Source organism: Bidens hawaiensis, unplaced genomic scaffold (genome assembly GCF_021521415.1).
Source record: "Bidens hawaiensis isolate Kalapana, Puna unplaced genomic scaffold, B.hawaiensis_p1.1 tig00011793_1, whole genome shotgun sequence".
NCBI classification, from domain to species: domain Eukaryota; kingdom Viridiplantae; phylum Streptophyta; class Magnoliopsida; order Asterales; family Asteraceae; genus Bidens; species Bidens hawaiensis.
Window position 1 is genome coordinate 463,407 of NW_027491937.1, and position 15,624 is coordinate 479,030.

Below are 15,624 nucleotides of genomic sequence, written 5' to 3' on the forward strand. Positions count from 1 at the left end.
ATATCGCGGGTGCATTCGTTAACCCGAAGGGCATAACCAAAAAATTGAAATGTCCATATCGAGTACGGAAAGCGGTTTTAGGAATGTCTTCTTCGCGAACACGCAATTGATGATAACCAGATCGAAGATCAATTTTGGAGAAACAAGTTGCGCCTTGAAGTTGGTCGAATAAGTCGTCGATACGTGGCAATGGATAGCGATTTTTAATAGTAAGTTTGTTAAGTTCAAGACAATCAATGCACAAACGAAACAAACCATCCTTCTTTTTCACGAAGAGAACGGGAGCGCCCCAAGGAGAAGAGCTTGGACGAATGAAGCCTTTATCGGAAACTTCTTCGAGTTGATTTGATAGTTCTTGCATTTCTGACGGGGCTAGACGATAAGGAGCCTTGGCCACGGGCATCGCGCCGGGCACAAGATCGATTTGGAATTCAATCGGACGAACGGGAGGAAGACCGGTAACATCATCGAGAAAGACATCAAGGAATTCACGAACAATAGGAATATCTTGGATCTTCCTTTCCTTTTTGTCTTTTGTCACCGAGAGAGCTAGAAACGGAACTTACTTTTGGCGTAAGTACTTTTGCGATTGAGCACACGACATGAGATTTAGCCTTCGAGACGTTGTGTTTCCAAAGACCTTAAGAATTTTACCATTGACGAGCGCGATGCGAATGAATTTATCAAAACAAACGACTTCGGCACGGTGCAAAGATAACCAATCCATGCCTACTATGACATCGAAGCTACCCATTTGCATCGGGATGAGATCGATGGAGAATTTATGCTTAGAAAGAATAAAAGAACAATTGCGGACGACGGAATCGCTGGTAATAGAATTGCCATTGGTGACTTCAACAGAGAACGGTCGGGAAAGCTTAGTTCGAGGCATCGCAAGTTTCGACTCAAATTTTAAAGAAATAAAACTTCTATCGGCACCCGTATCAAATAAAATAGAAGCCAAATGATAGTTCACCAAAAACATACCGTTCACAACATCGTTTGCCACTTGAGCTTGATTTGCATTCATCATAAAAACTTGCCCTTGATTACCATGGTTGACTTGAGGTGCTTGTTGTGGAGGTGGAGGTGGTGCTTGGATTGCTTGGATGGGTTGGATGAGTGGTGCATTGAGTTGGGGAATTTGGGGTTGGTAGGTTTGAACTTGGTAAGCTTGGGTTTGGTAGTAAGGTATGGTCACGGTTTGGGCTTGGTTAGCAAAGGTTAAACGTGGGCAATTGTTGCGGAAATGGTTTGGATCTCCACAATTGTAACAAGCTCGGGGTGGTTGGGGTTGGTTTGGTGGGTAGGATGCATATCGGCTTTGGGAAATTTGGGGAAAAGTTCTTGGTTGGTTTGGTTGGTTAGGTTGGTTGGGTTGGGTTCGTAGTGAGGATCGGCATGTGGTGTGGAGATGGCCAAGTCGGTTACAAATGGTACATTGGCGACAAGGCGAGTTTGTTGGGTGGTGAAGTTGGCAAGTGTTACATAGCGGGGAGTTCCCAACATAAGGTTTTTGGTTTTGAGGGAGGGTTTGGGTTTGTTGTTGTGGTTGAGGTTGGGTGATGGCATAATTTCGGTAGTTGGTTTTGGGTTACCTTTTGTTGTTGTTATTGTGTCGGGAAGAGTTTGAGTAGTTAATGGCTTGTGGTGTGGGTTCAACCTTGGCTTGCGGTGCGGGCTCTTGCTTGTCTTTCTCGCTTGCTTTCTTGAGGGTTAGGGTACCCGCCTTCACGTGATTTTCCGATAGCCAACCGGCTAACGTGATGGCTTCCTCAAGGTTCGCGGGTTTGCTACTCATGACTGAGTCCCAGATTTTCATCGGTAAACCCCCAATATATTTGTCAATTTCACGTTCGGTTGGGGTAACCAAGTGAGGTACAAGAACGCTTAGCTCGTGGAAACGGAGCGAGTAAGCGGCGTTATCACCACCTTCTTGTTTTAGGTCCCCAAATTCTACCTCAAGCTTTTGGAGTTCGTGTTTGGGGCATAATTTCTTCTTCATAAGCGTCTTGAGCTCGGCCCATGGAAAAGCCATGGCCACATCCGTACCTTGGAGGTGCATAAAACTACCCCACCATGATAGGGCGGTTCCCCTAAACATGCTTGAAGTGAAGTTTGTCTTTTTCGCTTCGGGGCATTCGCTGTGTAAAAACACATTCTCCACATATTCGAACCATTGCAACAAGGTAGTCACACAGTTGGTTCCAAAGAATTCGGCCGGGTTGGCACTAGTAAATTATTTAAGCAGGTAGGATGCAGGTTTTGGGTTCAATAGGTGCAACGGGTGCGGGTTGGTTTGCTTGTATTTGGGTCATAAGTTCGGGAATCACAACGGCCATTTGCTTGGCCATGATGGCGGCCATACGTCGAGTGGAGTTCTTGCGCGGTTGGCGTCTTAGCGGAGGCATGCTAAAATTTATAAAGAAAATGGGATAGGTTTTGGGTAAAAGGAATTGAATATAAAGGACTATAAAATAAAATAAGATTTCGATTTTTTGATTTGTGAATCCTGGAGTTAGTATGGAGAAGATGTTAGTGTTAGATAAAATATAAAACTTTGTTTATAAATAATAAAACCGTAAACAAAACTTAAATGATTTTGAGATAGTTAAAGCTTGAAAATTTGAGATTTTGAGATTTATAGAGTCGGAAAAATCGCGCATGAAATCACCACGACTTGATATTCCAACACTAAGTAAAAGGTTTTATAAAACACCACGTTGGAGTCTAAACATGTGCACGAGATCACCACGACTTTTTCATGTTTTAGACTCAAATAACAATGATAACACAATAAATCGGGATACAACGTCATGCCAAAACACTAGTCCACGAAATCACCGTAGTCCTATTGTTTTAACACCGAAAATTTGGATGGCTACCGGAACGCTCGCATTCGACTACTTAAAGAATTGACATTTATAATACGGTTTATGGCCTAGAAAACGAGCATTATAACTCAACCATCCCAGGTAAGTAAATCACCTTCGATCCTTGGAATCTTTTTGTCAAATGGTCATTTTATAATGTCTTGTTTTCTATGATGGTTATAAACCCAATATAAACGCAACCTTTAAGGGATTTAAAACAACGGGATCCAAGTTAATATTGTGATCCATAAAACACAATAAAAATCTACTTTTTGCGTTTTAAGGTAAGGATACCTTGGAAATACTATGAAAGTGTGTGTATGTGAACATTTAGGATATTGATGAATTTTAAACAAGTTTATAAATAAACATACGATATGAAAAATTAAATAGAGTAAACACGTATGAATACACGTATAGGACCCTAAGCATAACAATTCTAGGTTGTTACGTCTAACCACCTATCTTAATTGTCATGGCTCTGATACCAATCTGTCACACCCCGACCAAAGGCGGCGGAACATGTCGGGGTGCAACGATTTCCCATAAGCGCATGACACTATTTAAAGCGACAATATTTAACAAACTCATTTCATTTCACAACATCGAAAATGTCACATAACCAAATATTCAAAAGTCAAATACAACAAAATATCACAAAATATAGCAAATCAAATATTGTTCATTTTTACTAATATCCTAACGGTATTTGTGGCGTTTTCTTCCCCGAACTCCATAATCAACCTAGATGCAAACCTGTAACATTTCATAAAATAAAGTTTGTCAACACAAAGGTTGGTGAGCAATTCATAAATTTGAACAATAGATATTTAGTATGAAAAGCCACAAAACTAGTATACAAAACCGTAAATAATAGCTATAAACTTGGTAAATAGTTATCGCTAACGAGTTAGCGACACCCAACTATAAGGGTTTGCCAAATAGTTTAGGATTTTATAGTTATCGTTAATTGCATTACGTTAACGACACCTTGCCATGAGGGGTTGCCAAATGGTCTAGGATTTATAGTTCCACCATCCAAAAGCGATAAACACATAGGAAAATAAGCATAGAACACCAAATCGAGCAATTATTCAAGTAAAGTATACAACAAAGTTTGTGGTTTAAGACACAAGTATAAAACATTTAGTTTAGATAAGATGAAATGTCACCCCCAAAATAAAAGGTAGAAAACGGGTATGAAGTTACTCACGTTCAAGTAATAAACTTGAAAGTTTGATTATTTGGAGATTTTCCGGAACGACGAGTTAGCGTATGAAGCCTAAAATAAAAGAAGTCTTGGATTTAGAAAGGTTGTTTTGAAGATCTTAAAATAAAATAATTTTTACAATAAGTAAACAATTTAAAGTTCGAGGTTTAAAATGTAACTATTTAAGAATTTATAATAATAACTTTTTAAAAATGTGAGTTTGCTCAAAACCGGGTTAAAGTATCTAACTTTAATATTTACTTAACCAATGTTAAGTAATAAGATGGGAAAAATGCTAAAATGCAAGTTCCATTGGGACAAAGATACTAAAACGGGTTTTTAACGAGTGTTCAGGTTGTCGGTTCGGGTCTTGATAATTGGTCAAACCCAAAGTCAACTTTCCAAAATAATGAATGGTATGAGATAACTCAATAAAACTTTATAAGACTTAACCAAGCATGTAGATCTATTGTTTTAGAACTAACAACGTATGTTAAGCGAGTGTTCGGTTTTGTCGGTCCAAACTATGTTATGAGATCAAGTTGGATCCAACAATTCCAAGTACTTAAGAATGTAATTAAAATCATTTTGTAAACTATTTTTAGAGTAATATACAAGTCTTGATAGCTAAAAATACACTTGTGTGTCTTAAGCGAGTAAAATTGGATTGGTTCGGTTTCCATCTCACAATATGTTCCATGATGGTCTCCACATGCCCAAATATCATAGATCTTGTATAATAATTTATAAATGAGAAATATTTAAAATTGACTTTAATACTATTAAATATTGAAATAAATCAAGATAGTTTGTTTTAAAATTGTGCATAGACAATTCTATATATATGGAGAGTTTGATATCATCTATTATGCATGCTAACAAACTTACGTGTTTATATTGAGCAACTTACATGTATATGGGATGTTCATAAATGTATTTCGTGTGTCAACAGAGGCGGAACCACATAGAAAGGACCGGGGTCTCGGGACATCAATGTTTTTTAAAAAATTACTAGAGGCGGTATATTGAATTGTTAAAGGACCCCATAGGACAAATGTTGATGTGGTGTGATAGCAAGTCCTCCCATTTTACAAACGGAAGATCGTGAGTTCAATCCACTCAATGTATGTAGCCTATATATTCAATGCATGCTATTTAAAAGGTGTTCGTTCGTACCTTGATCGGATGGAGCTCCCCAATGCTTCGCGTCCGACGAGATGGAACAAGTTTGTGCCTAAAAAGGTAAATATTTTGGTTTGGCGTTTGCTTTTGAATCGTATTCCTACTAGACAAAATCTCAATCTTAAAGGTATAGATATTCCTTTTATCTTATGTCCAGTTTGCTCGAACTCGGTGGAGACTTTGGATCATGCGTTCGGTGGTTATCTTCAAGTTGGAAGGATTTGGGACGCGATTGGTAGGTGGTTGGATGTGGTATTTCCATCCAATAAAGGTCCGGAAAGCATTGTTGATTGGTTGGATTCCGCTAGATGGTTGAAAAAGAAAAAAGATGTGGTCGATGCCATTGTCTTTACTACTTGGTGGTTTATTTGGAGAACTCGAAATGAGGTTATTTTTTGCTCCCGTGAAAGTTATAGAGATCTTATTTTTGATTCCATTGTTTCTGTTTTTTTATGGATTTCATCTCGTAATCGTAAGTTACATTTGAACTGGGTAGAATAGCTCAAAAACTTTTTGCTCCATGCGTAATTCTTGTCAGTTGTGTTATTTCAAGTTTGCTTTTCCAGAAAAAAAAACTTACAATTTTTATTTTCTTTTTCCACTTAGAAATTGAATAAATTTACCATTTAGTTTTTACCAAATGTTATTTATTTATTTATTAGTTACTTTTTCTTTCATTTAATTATTACTTTATCAATTAGGTTATTAGTTTTTTTACGATTAACTTTTATTAATTTATTTGTCTTTTTCTAAAATTGTTAATCCTTTTAACAAAATATATCATTAAAGAATAACTTTTATTATTTAGTAATTACATTTAGTTATATTGACTTTTTCCATTTTATTCAACATAGCACCATTTTTATGTTGTAACCCTTCGAATTGAAAATATTTTGGTTCTGTCACTGATTTTATATTAGTAATTGTAGGTTGTTATATTAAAATAGCTCTTTTTCCAACGTGACGGTCGGATATGTAATGGTTCGTTTTCAAAATATGAAAAGTCGTAGGAAAGAACTTTAAAATTTTGTAATGTTTTTTTCTCTCAATTCAAATGACATCATATTTTGTGATTTCTCTAATAAGGCTATGTGCAATGGAGGGGCTACAAAATGAGACGACTTGCACCATGTTGCGCCTAATCAGCAAATGGTGGATTTTTTTTAAGGGTGTAATGATGTTGTAGCTCATATATATATATATATATATACACACACATACATGTATATATATCACATACACACTCAAATATAATAATAATAATAAACTCAACTCACAAGCAGGCGACAAACAGTCCTCGCCCCCCCCCCAAAAAAAAAACAAATCGCCCCAATATCGTCCGAGGGCGGTGTTCCACAAAATTGTCGCCCCAAAAAATTGTCCCCCACTACGGATACCCTAATGACTAATGATCATATTTTTTTTATTATGATGTTTTTTCATTATATTCCTTGTCTCGATCCGACCCGAATAACAACCGACCCGATAAATTTGAACACCGAAAAAACGGGACCTCGTTGGATAAAAATTCTAGGTCTGCCACTGTGTGTCAATGAGTCCCATTGCCCCGTGATTGTGTGAGCCCCAACCCAAATGTTACGTTCTCATTCACCAAATTTACATAGTTATCTTGTATTTTTATGCTTCATAAAAACATCTTTTATTATGTTTATGGCGTAGGGTTGTAAACGAACCGAACCGGACTTCGTTCTTGTTCATTCGTTAAGATTTTATCGAGCAACTGGACGCTTCATGAAGACGCTATCGAACGAAAATTCGTGTTCGTGTTCGTTCCTTAAGGAATTGAGCTTGTCCATGTTCATTTGTGTCCATTTAATATTGTAAATGGGCGCTAATGAACACATGGACAAACGAATACTAATGCACAAACGAACACACATGCACTAATGGACAAACGAATACAAATGCACAAACGAACACACAAACACTAATGGACAAACGATCACTAACGGACACTAATGAACATTAATGGAAAAGCGAACATAAACAACCGTACCGGGTAGAAAAACAAACAAATAAATAAAAATATTAATTATAAAATATTAATACATGGACCTTATCAGATGGACTCACCTAATCGACCGCACATAACCGGATGGATGTAAACAAACGGACATAAATGAAAGCATTACCAAATATTCATGTATACTTTTGAAATAATACGGCATTTGTTCGTGCTTGTTTGTTTAGCTTATTAAAAAAATTTTGGTTCATGTTCGGTTAGTTTGTTAAACGGATGAACATAAACAAACTTCTTGCTGAATAGTTTGTCGGACGTCGGGTTTGTTTACAACCCTGATCATACATTATTATCTTTAGTTATACAGCAAGAGTGTATATGACAACAATACTATATATAACTTTAGGGTATTAAGAGCGTCTCGGTTGTGTTCAGGTTCAATCAGCTTGGTCAGGTGCACGGACACCATTGGTTCAATATCGAGCTTCGGCTACCAATTTCGGTTTCACCAAACCAAATGAAAATAGAAAACGTTCATTACACTTAATATTATCTTCTCAGTTCAAATGCATAACATTTCCTTCATACATTATTTATATATAATATTTGAGAAGTTTGGTGCCGCAAGATCGTAATTAGTCCACATGGCGGCACCAGCTAGAGGTGCACAAATCGGTTTTTTTAAAAAAACCGGTTCGGTTATTAACCGGACCGGTTTTTTTTGGACCGGAAAAAAACCGAACCGGTTAATAACCGGACCGGTTAATAACCGGTTTTTTCATCTCAAAACCCTAACCGGTCTAACCGGTTAGGACCGGTTTAGAAACCGGTTAGAACCGGTTAATAAACCGGTTTTTTTATTAACCGGTTTTTTAAAAACCGGTTTTTAACCGGTTAACCGGTTTTTTTTTTTTTTTTTTTTTTTAATAACCATAAAAAACGGTCAAAAAACCAAAAAAACGGCTATATGCCCGTTATACAACGGTCAAAACCGGTTTAACCGGTTAACCGGTTATAAAAAAACCGGTTTATAAAAAAACCGGTTAACCGGTTTTTTTATAACCGGTTATTAAAAAAAACCGGTTTTTTTTATAACCGGTTTCAAAACCGGTTTTGGCTCTAAAACTTAAAACCGATATACAAACCGGCGGTTTGTAAACCGGTCAAACCGGTTTTTAAAAAACCGGTTTTTTTTAAAACCGGTTTCCGGTTTAAACCGCCAAACCGGTTCGGGAACCGGTTTTTTTGTGCACCTCTAGCACCAGCTTCTAACACTTCATCCAACTTTTTTTTATTTTTTTATTTCAGTTCTAATATCGTAACGAACGTAACCGAATCCAACCCAATTTAGATCGACTCTCCGCCATAATGCATGGGTTTTACCGGCTGTTGTTTTATTTTTCTGTTCTACAACTTTAACAAATGTAACAACTCGGATTTTAATTTAATATGTTATATCGGTTAACCGACCCGTTTCATGTTCGGGAAATTATATCAATAAAAATATCACGTTTATCGAGTAATTGTCATTATATTTTTAATTTATTATATTTATTTATTATATATAAACTACTTTGAAATATATACATTTTTAACCCAAATCTAAACTTTAAACCTGTTTTGTTTCCTCCTTAATAGTCTAAGGACTAAATAGCAAATCTGGTAATATTATTATACTTTCACCCATCAACTCATGTACCCAAAACCCGTATCCACGTTCAACCCGTTTACCCAAACTGATAGCTTGCACCTTAATCTTCGTTGATAATCAAAATTTAATCGTGGTTATGATTCTTCATACTATATTCGACCTACTGACACTGGGAATTATGAAACAATATCAAATTTTATACGTATTAACATATTATACCAAACCGTTTTTAACCCGTTTAATAATATACCCTATAGCGATCATAGTAACTCAATTAAACCCTCCTCCACCGTCCTTATACCAACTCCTACTATAACCCCATATCCAATTATATTATCCTAGTATTTGATTTATGTTTTGTTCATCATCTTGGTCGACCATTTTATCAATGAATTAACCTGTGTTATAACATAGTAAGAGGTAATAAATTATATGGTTAGTTTCGTCTGAATGTCAATAGCAATAGCCCTAAGATCAATTGGCCAAACGTTTAACGAATTGGCCAATTGATTTTGCTAGGGTTTGATTATGATCTAGGTTTTGTGTATACATGTTATATATGTGTGTTCTAGTTATGTCTTGAGTTATTCACCCGCTCAATTGGTCTGTGCAATGTGGTTAAGTCATATGGCCGCTAGGGGGCGCGAGTTCGAAACACCCCATCCCCATATATTTTTGGCAACATTTTTTGGTTATTTAATAATCATATGTTAACACTAATTAATATTACAAATATTATAAAATTAGTAACTAATTTATATTTTTGTTAAAAACCAACTTTTAACCGATCGCTTTTCCGAACCTTGGTTAAACCATATATATATATATATATATATATGGTTAGTATCATTTAAGAACTCTAAAAAAGTTAAGAACTCTTAGGAACTCTAAACAATAAAACATTTTTTTAATTTTTTTTACATGTTAACATTATTTAAGATTAGTTTTATCATATTCTATATAAAAATTTTTGATTACATATATTAATCACAAGTTTACATATGTGTAAAATTTATGTACTAACAATTTACATAGGTGTAAAACAAAACATAAATATGTATAAAAACTAATTTTCAAAATTGTAATCGTACATATAGATATAAAAAATGATAAAACTACAAATAGCATTAACATACAAATTTTTTTATAAAAAACGTTAGTTTTCAAGGGTTCCTTCAAGTTCTTAAATAATTTAACAGTTCTGTAATGATACTCATCCCCTATATATATATATATATATATATATATATATATATATATATATATATATATACATAGGTGTAAAACAAAACATAAATATGTATAAAAACTAATTTTCAAAATTGTAATCGTACATATAGATATAAAAAATGATAAAACTACAAATAGCATTAACATACAAATTTTTTTATAAAAAACGTTAGTTTTCAAGGGTTCCTTCAAGTTCTTAAATAATTTAACAGTTCTGTAATGATACTCATCCCCTATATATATATATATATATATATATATATATATATATATAGGGTAAGGATCTTAAGAGAACCACTTGCAAATTGAGAACTTTAAAAACCATTTTGGACCATTAAAAAAACATTTAAAAAACATAAAACAAAAATTTTTAAAAGGTAAAAAAACCAAAATTCTTATATTTCATTCCGGTTTCATAAAAAAACAAAAAAAACTTTGTATTATACACATATGTATAATTTCATTTAATCTCTAGTTACGTAATATACACATGTGTACATTATCATTTACCTTAAATTGAACATATGTGTATAAAAAACGTGTATATACATATATGTACATACTATACATATATGTATAATTTAGCTAAACCGAGACGTTTTTGTTATGAAACCGAGATTTTTTACTCTTTTTATTTTTGTGTTTTTTTTTGTTTTATGGTTTTTTTATTTTTGAGTTTTTTTGTGGTCCAAAATAATTCTCAAAGTTCTCAATTTCAAAATAGTTCTCTAATGATCTCAATCCTATAAATATAATAGTTGTTATAATTGTTAAAGTTTCTACAATAAAGGTTTTAATATTTGAAAAAGGTTTTAAGTTAAATTAAATATTTAAAATTTATTGTAAATTAACATATTAAAATATAGTTATAAGTTTAAGTATTTTATAAAAGATTTTATTTTATATAAACATTATTATTTATTATCAATTATTTGTTATCTACAATACTAATATAAAAGAAATCTTTATTAATAATAAAAATATATATAAATACATTAAACATATTCTTAGTTTAAATTGTTGTAAAACAACAACCTATTAGCTACATAGTATATGTATGTAATCATAGTATAGAGAGAAAGTGAGAAGTAGAGAAAGGGGAAAAGTTCTTATTCATTGAGATGTGTGTCTAATACAATAACAAGAGCCACTATTTATAGGGCTATAACATTATTACAAACATAATGAAAAGTAGAGGTTATGAATGTAGAGAGTCACTACTTATGGTGTATTCATAACATAAATAAACATTAAAAACAAATCTCTTTATATAATCTATCCAAAATTATATATATATTTAATTAAGTATTTTATTAATTAAAACATAATATCTATTAAAGTAATAGTTCAAAATAATAAAGTAATGATAAATGACTTTTGCAATAACACTCGATGATCAACTTTCCAAACTTCCATCTAGTTTTAGATTCGTTATTTAAATTCATATTTATTTTCCGCAATTATTGTAATTAGAATTTCTTGTTGGTAATTCCCGAAGAGCGTGATTATTGCTTTCTTATCAAATCATTCCCGCTTTGCTTAAATTGCTATGGTGAGTATTTCACTCCCCTATTTTACTCATTTTAATCTTTTGGGGACATATGTGTATTTACAATAATTTCTTATTATTATTATTAATATTATTATCCACATTAGCAACTGTTATCCTTGTGTGTATATCAGTTTATGCCTAACTTGCTATTTGCTTACTTGCTTTATTTTACTGCATTTGGAGAGGTCTATCATAGTAGTATGATCATATATACGAGCGTCGTAGTGGCCGGTGTCCAATCGCATGACAATGGTTTTACCGACAACTCATTTTTGGTACCCAATGCCCAATTCGCATGGCAACGGTTTAACCCTTTCTTTATTATTTGTTTGAATTGGGTAACATCCCTAAAATTTCGATCCAAATTTGACAACTTAGGAAAGTTGAGGGATCAAAAATAATCTCAAGATAAGTAGTGAGAAAATATTAAATAAGGAAATATAAGAAAAATAAGGAAACAAAAATATTTCCTAAAGCTAAGTATTCTTACATGAAGGAAACAAGTGAAGAGAAAACTCCATCCCACATTGAAAGATGTAAGAAAGTGGAAGTATTCCACCAAGGTATAAATAAGAAAGATGGAATCCATCCCACATGGAAAGTGGTAAAGAAATGGAAGCTCTTTATAAGGAAGAGATTTTCCATAGTAATATTCTCTTGTGAATATCATGCACCAAGTAGTCCTACGCACCCTCCGCGCACGCGCTCGTGCTCGGGCTCGAGCGAGGACGATGGCGATGGCGACGGCGACAGCGAAGGGCGTTGGGCGCAATGTGGACAACGAGAATTTGACCTAGACATGACAAGCTATCAAAGACAAGGGACTAAAAGTGAAAAATAATATTCAGGGACCCATCACGCTACGCGATGAGTTCAAGAAGACGGCCATCGCGGTACGCGATGGGCCGTGATGACTCATAGACACGTGTCACACTCTGGTGACACGTGGCAGCATACCAGGACACGTGGCAGAATGTGTCAGAATGGTACCCGTCGCGGTACGCGACGGTGTTGAAAAAGGTGCCACGTGGCGACACGTGTCAGAATGGTACCCGTCGCGGTACGCGACGGTGTTGAAAAAGGTGCCCATCGCGTACCGCGATGGGACACAATTTTGGCTATAAATAGGGGGGTCGGCTCATTTGCATGCACACCACAACCACTCTCTCTCTAGAATTTACACTCTCTCTACCTCGGTTTGTGTGCCGAACACCGTTTTACGTGCCACCGACCCGACAATCATAACCTCGTAATCCCTACCAAAAACTCGGCGTTTTTCTCGAAGTTCGTGCCACCCGAAAGTAACCCGACATTCCGTCTCGAAGTACGTGCACGACCCGGCGACCGAACATTGCCTCGATTTGCGTGCCAAGAAGAGTTGATCAAGAACGCCTCAATAAACGTGCGTATAGAGTAGAAGTGGTGCCCGTATAAACTTAGGAATATCTAACTCCGAATACCGTGAGAGGTAAGGGGTTCTGCCTAAGTTTTTATTATTTTAAATAGCTTAGACCACAGTCGAGAGTATAGCCCGAACCTTGATTACACTTAAGCATAATATAACTTTTCTTAAGCAAATGTTATAATTAAAATAGTATTTCTTTATGACTAAGAAATATAATATTTATACAAGAGATTATAGTTAAGAAATTAATGTTTCTTATTGAAGAAGAAACTCAGTGTAGATGTTTCTTCCTGAAGAAGAAACGAACATATAATTGGTAAATAAAGAAAGGGACTAAAGGTCCAAATGTTTTATATATAAACAAATGATTTTTATCAAGGTTAAAACAGACTAAAGGTCTGAAGCTAGATCGATGATCTAGTTATTTATATACAAAAATTATTCTCGTACTATAGGTCCGAGGTAACAAAAAAAGAAGCAGAACCAAAAAACAGGAATCAGTATCGGAAACTGATTATAAACAGAAAAGGTGAATACGCCCCAAACCTTTTGTAATGAGTCTGAATGTTTGCATATGATTTACGAATCCTTAAAACTTTGTATATAATAATAAGAAACGGATACTCTGATTAAGAGTATACATGTGTCTGGACCCAAACATACATGGTGACTCGGCATTTCCCCGAGGCCATGCATATCATCAACATGCCTCTGAAGGTCTACGGGACTGTTCAGAGAAATGATATTGTGTATATAATTAATTGTACATGGTACTTAGGGTAATTTGATCCCAATTTAGTTGGGTGCCTAATGAGTAGTCACAAATGTATTATTGTTGGTTTCACAAAGGTATTGAAAAAGAGATTTTAGAGTCAGCGTTATTCACCAGCTTTGTGCTGACGTATTTTCCCACCCATGTTACAGGGAAACAAGAAATGTTATAACATACAAGCAAGAAGGAATAGAAGATTGAAGTTATAGTCATTAGATGCTATCTGATGGCTCAGATATTTTATTTCAGAATATTACAAAGAGTTATGTTTTATAAAGAAATGTATTGTAAACGATGAACGGGTATTTAAACTCGACTTTTTAATAAGTTTTCAAAGTAATAATATTTTATTAAAGACTTCTGCTAAATTTAAACCGCAACTCTGATTTATTTACAAAATAGGTACCAACTAATGGTCACACGCCTAGGCCCTAAAGTGGGGTGTGACAGGTTGGTATCAGAGCCATCAATCTTAGCGAATTAGGTATTTGATTATACCTAGGCTTTGATTAAGTATAAGTTTTGAAAACTTATTATATTGATTTTGATTCAAGCAACATAGATACTTAGTTGAAAAGTATCTAGAAATCATTCAAAACTAAATACGGATAAGATATAACAAATAAGATAGGAACGTCTACCTATCCCTAAGATTAAACCTCGCGCAAATGTCCGATCGTCAATCTAGCGAAGAATCCGTTAAGCTTCGATCTGGTAAAGGAAAAGGATTTATGGGAACGTCTTTCTCCCAATTCCTATATCTAGCGATGAAAGTACATGTCAAACAAAAATGGAGGAAGATTCAGATTCCTATGATTCTGACATTCCTCTAGCTCAAATAATTCCCAATCATAACACATATGGAGCAGGATCAAGTAGATCCAAGAAACCAATGACGCCAAAGGAAGAAGTAATGACTTATCCGGAAGAATATCCTCGGGAATATTTTAATATTCCGGCAATTCAATATTCTTACGTTGTTCGCACTCAAAAGGAACAAATAATGGAAGAAGTGGAAGTGGAAGAAAAAGAAAAGGAGGATATCAAGAAAGATAGCAAGATCAAGAAATTAGTCATTCGTTGGAAGAAATAAAACATTGTAGAGAGTATAATTGTAACAAATAATATGTACTCTCGTAACTATAATAAAATGAATAAAAGATATGTTTTGAATTCTTCAAATATTGGACTTATCTTTTAAAATTTTATTGTAGTATGTCAAGAGAAGAAAGTTCAAACTCTCACGATAGTCCTCCCAAGAAATCGGGAAATGAAGAAAACATTAATAATAAAGATAAGGATAATAAAATTCCCATCTAATACATAAATGGAATTCAAAAGATGATTAAGGAAGCTATGAAGGACTTTTCTACGAATCAAAGTCAACCAAAATCTAACAAGAGAAATCAAAGTAAATCTGTTCCTTCAAGAAAGGAGGAAGATTATGATAGCTCTACGTCTGATAATCAATTAAAGAATAAGAAACGAAAGAAACTCAAAATCGGTGGATGTTCGTTCAAAGACTTCAAGTATTATGGACCAAAGGAGTTTCACGGAGATAAAGGATCCATCACAACCGTGAGGTGGCTTGAGGAGATGGAAACAATAGTGATAACAAGTAAGTGTACTGATGAAGAGAATATTCAGTATTCCGCCTTAATGTTTAAAGGAGAGGCGCATGAGTGGTGGAATGTTCTGTTGATGAGCAAAGGGAGAGAAGTGATGTATAACTTAAGTTGGCAAACATTCAAAGGTCTAATATTAAAGA